The following is a 7,037-nucleotide window of genomic DNA, read 5'->3' as shown; positions in this document are numbered from 1 at the left end:
CTTTGAATTGATACAAAAAAGAAAGCTAGAATTACGTAGCTAAGCCAAATAGATATTTTCTGTGCTTACAAAATGTTGGCTAAACACTCAAACAAAGTACCATTCATAAACGTCGTGGAAAACATTATAATATCCCTTGTCTCTGCCATGTATTCACAGGCGAAACAAACAGTGAGAAAACTCTTACTCTATTCTCTGGAGGTGGGGGCTTTGGCCTTAAGGTACCTCCTCCAAGTGAAGTAAACTTTTCTACATCTCATCATTCTTGTCCAAGTGAAGAAGGGGAAGTCAGCCAGTGCCTTTGCATTAAAGTCATTTACATGAATGAAAGAATCAGCTGGGAAAAACTGTTCATAGTTCTCTCTGGGTGGGCCCAAGACTACTGATACGGTTCCTGCCAAGGCGGTCCGTTCACCTTTTCTGTGATGTAGTCTCTGTGGATTGAATTCTCAAATGAAAGGTAGAATTTACAGCTAGCAAGGGTTGAGTAATAGTCCCTCATACTTCAAACGACTCCCTGTAAAAGCAGCACTAAAAAGATCTATCTTGATGTGTTTGACCAGCTCTTGATAGTACTTTGCTCTGGTTCCTGTCCCAGTTGCAGGATTGTTGCTCACAATCCAACAAACCAATTTATCCTTCTTGGGCAGCACAAACTCACTGTCCTTTTCATTCTTCACGGTTGTCAATTCATTTCGCACTGTGATGTCAGCATCTCGTCTATAGCCCAAAGTGAGGTTAAAGAGGTTTCCACACCTGGTTTTCTGGCAGTATTTGTTGGTGATTCCAATTGAAACCAGATCCATTTCTGAAAATGTGGCCGAGGAGACTGAGGCAGGTTCTTCAGGTCCCAGCTGATGTCTTGGTGAAAAATAACCACTCCGTCTGCTTTGTCATAAAGGGATCTGTCATCTGTCAGAACACAGCTATCGATGTTGAAATGGGTTTGGCAGAATGAAAAATTCCATCTCACACCCAGTGGCCAGAACCAGAGCAACACAAGTGGCTTTTCCACAGGCTTTTTTTTTTGGTATGTGAGGAAACATCTCCTTTGCCAAAATGGCAAATCCTCCAACCGAGATGAACATGCAGTAGATGAGGGTTTAAAGTAAACAAAAAATAGTACCACTGAACACAAAACACCAAGAGCAGCTATCAGAGTTAGATGATGTGTTCGGTTGGAAGTTGTTGATGACATGTTTGTCCTGTAAGAAAGAAACACAACTTTAGACATTAAGTATATAAAAGGAACAGCTTGAAAAGATTTCACATGCGTTGCTTTATGCTCTGATTATACGGGTGGTTCTAAACCTGAATGGTGATTGGTTAAAACCACATTCCAGCCATTGTCTTTTCAACAAGTTACCACAGGCTAAATCTATGATGTTAAAATGCCTTTATAATCTGTTCCATCTGAATCAAATTCACCCGTAATCAGTGTATGGTGAGTCATGCAGTTTTTCTGAAAGGTTTCTATCAGTTTTACTGCACAAACACAGAATAATGACAATCATTAACAATAGGAAATCTTAAAGGCTATTATTAACAGTGCTTGTAGGCCGTCATTGTATTGAAGAATGTGTTCTTAACTGACTTGCCTAGTTAAATAAAGGTTAATTAAAAAACATTTTTTAAATAGCATGTAAAGTGTCCTCAAGTAAGTTAACATTATCCTGAGGAAATAGACTGTATAAAAGGTGTATGGCTGCATTCTCCTAAACAATAATACACTTTTGAACAGAGCATGTTTTGTTAATAGAATGTCTTTAAATCAAACATGTTTAAAACTCTTAACAGTGAAATCAGGTTTGAGAAAGAAAATAAACCACCCCTTACCATAGAGGGCTCTTGTTAGTGTCAACTAGACTAGTGACGAGGCACACCTATCATGCCATCAAAATAACCTGTCTGACAACTAGAGGCTTATACTTTCAGAGCATTGAGGTTAGAAACCTCTTTTGCAATGGGGGCCCAGGTAACAGATGTGCCTTTATACAACTCATAAAACAAATGCCCTTTGTTCCTACTGTACATAATTCTCTATTTTCAATTTAATGCAGGAAAATATAATGTGTAACAACATTCAGCTAACCTTAGCGGAATGATCTAATTATCAAGGACAATGTTTTTATTTTACCTCAATTCCTTTTACCCTGAGCATTATGTGAATTTGATTCATTTGTATTATTATTTGTTTACTGGTTTGACATTTTCACTGCACTGTTTGGAAGTTTGATTTGATTTCAAATGAGCTACTTTATATTGTCACTTTAGTTTTTTTTACACCAATATTTGTACTTCTACTTGAGTAACATGTCATGAAAGTAACAGTACTTCTACTTGAGGAGGATATTTCATTAAGGACGATTGAAAGCCACTTATCTAACAGAACACAAGGGGTTTTCTTTCATAGAATCTTTTCTAATGTAAACCAAGTAGAGTGTGGTATACCTCAAGGCAGCTGTCTTGGTTCTGTTTTACATTTTTACTGATGACCTACCACTATCCTTAATAAGTAAAGCCTGTGTGTATACAGTGCATTCGGAAAGTATTCAGACACCTCACTGTTTCCCGATTTTGTTACATTACAGCTTTATTCAAAATGTATTTAAAAAAGTAATCTCATGAATCTACACAATACCCCATAATGACAAAGCGAAAACAGGTTAAGAATGTTTTGCACATTTTAAATGATTAGAAAACTTTATATACTTCAGTATTCAGACTCCTTGTTATGATACTCAAAATTGAGCTCGGGTGCATCCTGTTTCCATGAATCATCCTTGAGATGTTTCTACAACTAGATTGGTGACCACCTGTGGCAAATGAAAATGATTGGACATGAATTTGAAAGGCAGACACCTGTCTATATATATGGTCCCACAGTTAACAGTGCATGTCAGAGAAAAACAAAGCCATGTGTTCGAAGGAACTGCCCGTAGAGCTCCGAGACAGGATTGTGTCGAGGGACAGATCTGGGGAAGGGTATGAAAAATTGTCTGCAGCATTGAAGGTCCACAAGGACACAGAGGCCTCCAACATTTTTAAATGGAAGAAGTTTGGAACCACCAAGACTCTTCCTAGAGATGGCCGCCTGGCCAAACTGAGCAATCGTGGGAGAAGAGCCTTGGTCAGGGAGTTGACCAAGAACCCGATGGTCACTCTTACAGAGCTCCAGAGTTCATCCCCTGTTGAAGGAATTTAATTCCTCTGTTTTAATTCCCAATCAAAATTAAACACTCTGTCAATGCATAAGGGTTTGTAAGACCCATATTTTATAAGAATGGACAGAGCCCTGGTCTTAAAAGTCAAGTAACAGCCTTTAATTCAAGAGAGTACTGAGTTCATACACATTTACCACAGGTTATAAACTGAAAATGACGTCAGCGTTTTCTAAATGTTCCGTCTCTTCTTGACACTGGTAGAAAGGCCCTATAGTTCTCAAGCCTTCCCTCCTCACCTAGAGCCAAGGTCAGTCAGTGTAGATAAGCATTCTAGACAGTCTGGAGACAGTTCATTCATTTGTACCAAGGCATTGTTCTAAACTCCTGACTACATTATATACATTTGGAAATGGGAGCAAGAGAGAAAATTCATACATGTACAGTAACATAATAGTCCTTTAATTCATCCTGATTGAAATGTATACATAATTAGTCATTATAGATAAAAATTCCCTTAACATCCCCTCACCTGGGTGTCTAGGTTATCATCGAAAGACAAAACCAGCAAACACTATGCCCCCTCCCTGGAATGAGTTTGACTCTATCAGTGTGAGTAATGACTACAAAAATCACTTTATGTAACTGTATTCTGATATAGTAGCCCTTTCCTGCAATCAATTACCAAAAGCGCTGTCCTTGACCTCAAGGGAGGAGTGTTATTCTTATTTTTCACAATTTCATAATGAATAAAGATTATTTAAAAAAGACAAACCTGGACCCCAGGAGGAGTAGCTAAGGCGGATCCTAAAAAAAAATATAAAATAAAATCTTTCCACTCCTGTTCTGAAATATACTTGGACAATTCTGCAGAGTTCATTTTTCATTTCAGTGTACGTAAGTGACACCAACAGGGAACAGCACAGGATGAACAAAACTTTAAAAGCCATGGTAATACAACCAACACAGGGGTTCATATTCCACATGAAAAGACATAATGACTTTGGTGTGGAGCGAGAATTTCCCAGCTACAATTCCCTTCTCCCGGCTGTAAATCACCATGCTCTGAAGTACTTCTCACTCACATGACTCTTTCAGATATCTCAATTCCTTATTAAGGCATCTGCATACTAGGTTTGGTTTGCTCCTAGCAGAACAAGGCTAGGCGAATTGAACGTTTGTGCCTCGCATACCCCTTTAAAGACCGTCGCTTGAAAAATGTCTGTCCCACTTGATACTGTAGCTTCCTGAAGATAGTCAGAATGAATCTGGGGTGGCAGCGTAGCCTAGTGGTTAGAGTGTTGGACTAGTAACCAAAAGGTTGTGAGTTTAATTCACTGAGCTGACATGCTGTCATTCTGCCCCTGAACAAGACAGTTAACCCACTGTTCCTAGGTCATCATTGAAAATAAGAATTTGTTCTTAATTGACTTGCCTAGTTAAATAAAGGTCAAATAAAAAAAATCTAAGATAAAATTAATTGCAGATTTCTTGTGTTGACTCTTTTTCTGAAGTGCTATTATTTGCACAATTTGACATCTAACTAAGATGTTTGGTGCAGTATTTCTCAAGTCCAAAAATTTGCATGAAAATGAGTCATCTCTCCTTGAATGACAAAAACTATACTTAAATCCCTACTGTTGACCAATCATAGACGAAGGGGCTTAGACTTCGGCTACCGAATATCATAAAATGTCTTCATAATATATAATGATATTTTGATGGGAAGCATGCAGAAGCCTTTAGCAACCAAGCATGTCAAGTGTTTGGGTCATACTTGCAGGCCTTGAAGCTCCAGAGCACAAGTGAAGACAGACAAAATCAAAATCGGGGATGCAACAGCATGCGTCCTTATTAAATTCTGACGTGCACTTTGAAGATGTTAGAAGAACTGTCCACATTTCATTTTCCTCATCCAACAAGACGAGTAGCCTAACAAACAGTCAAATCCCTAGCCTATGTCAATCTACTTTTGCTCAAAGTAGAAAGGTTTACATTATATTGGTCAGCTTATCATTCTGTGCGAGGAATAAATATTCCAAAACAGACTTTGGGACAGTTGTGGGATGATATATCCTATATTCATACAACCACTATACATGAAAAAAACTACATAAAAGGAAGGGACAGAAAATAACAATAATTTCAATCTGAGTGGTCTCAACAGAAAGACTGGTTGTGGCTGTGCTGCTAGCAGCCAACTCTACTGCTTCCCAGACTGCTGTTCTCCACCAGCGATAGCATGAGCTGATTACTGCGACTTGAACAACTTGCCTATAGCACTCAACAAGCATGAGAAATCTATGTCTCACATCCAAAGCCAGATAGCTCTTAAGACATTAGGCAGCGCACTGATAGATCTGACATTGATTGAACAATGGATATTGAATATGAATATGCACAATGCAAAGTTAACGACCAGCTGGCTGGTGTGTTTAAGGACATTTTCAATCAATCCCTATCCCAGTCTGCTCTTCCCACATGCTTCAAGAGGGCCACCATTGTTCCTGTTCCCAAGAAAGCTAAGGTAACTGAGCTAAATGACTACCGCCCCGTAGCACTCACTTCCGTCATCATGAAGTGCTTTGAGAGACTAGTAAAGGACCATATCACCTCCACCCTACCTGACACCCTAGACTCACTCCAATTTGCTTACCGCCCCAATAGGTCCACAGACGATGCAATCGCAACCACACTGCACACTGCCCTAACCCATCTGGACAAGAGGAATACCTATGTGAGAATGCGGTTCATTGACTACAGCTCAGCATTTAACACCATAGTACCCTCCAAACTCGTCATCAAGCTTGAGACCCTGGGCCTCACCCCGCCCTGTGCAACTGGGTCCTGGACTTTCTGACGGGCCGCCCCCAGGTGGTGAGGGTAGGAAACAACATCTTCACCCCGCTAATCCTCAACACTGGGGCCCCACAAGGGTGCGTTCTCAGCCCTCTACTGTACTCCCTGTTCACCCATGACTGCGTGGACATGCACGCCTCCAACTCAATCATCAAGTTTGCAGACGACACTACAATGGTAGGCTTGATTATCAACAACAACGAGACGCCCTACAGGGAGGAGGTGAGTGCCCTCAGAGTGTGGTGTCATGAAAATAACCTCACACTCAACGTCAACAAAACAAAGGACATGATCGTGGAATCCAGGAAATGATTTTGGACTTCCATGTGGATAGGCAGCACCCCTATCCACATCGACGGGACAGTAGTGGAGAGGGTAGAAAGTTTTAAGTTCCTCGGAGTACACATCACAGACAAACTGAATTGGTCCACCCACACAGACAGCGTGGTGAAAAAGGCGCAATAGCGCCTCTTCAACTTCAGGAGGCTGAAGAAATTTTGCTTGTCACCAAAAACACTCAAACTTTTACAGATGTACATATCGAGAGCATCCTGTCGGGCTGTATCACCGCCTGGTACGGCAACTGCTCCGCCCACAACCGTAAGGCTCTCCAGAGGGTAGTGAGGTCTGCACAACGCATCACCGGGGGCAAACTACTTGCCCTCCAGGACACCTACACCACAGGAAGGCCAAAAATATCATCAAGGATAACAACCACCCGAGCCACTGCCTGTTCACCCTGCTATCATCCAGAAGGCGAGTTCAGTGCATCAAAGCAGGGACTGGTGCATCAAAGCAGGGACCGAGAGACTGAAAAACAGCTTCTATCTCAAGGCCATCAGACTGTTAAACAGCCATCACTAACATTGAGTGGCTGCTGCCAACATACTGACTCATCTCTAGCCACTTTGATAATTGGATGTAATAAAGGTATCACTTGTCACTTAAACAATGCCACTTTATATAATGTTTACACTACATTACTGTACTCTATACCATCTACTGCATCCTGCCATC

General features: G+C 40.7%; 1 pseudogene; it reads right to left on the bottom strand.

The window, feature by feature from the left end:
* Window positions 1–188: 188 nt before the first annotated feature.
* On the bottom strand, window positions 189–1,018 carry LOC121842306 (annotated as a pseudogene).
* Window positions 1,019–7,037: the final 6,019 nt, after the last annotated feature.

Source organism: Oncorhynchus tshawytscha, unplaced genomic scaffold (assembly GCF_018296145.1).
Source record: "Oncorhynchus tshawytscha isolate Ot180627B unplaced genomic scaffold, Otsh_v2.0 Un_contig_5325_pilon_pilon, whole genome shotgun sequence".
NCBI lineage: Eukaryota > Metazoa > Chordata > Actinopteri > Salmoniformes > Salmonidae > Oncorhynchus > Oncorhynchus tshawytscha.
This window is presented reverse-complemented; position numbering and strand designations above follow the sequence as displayed.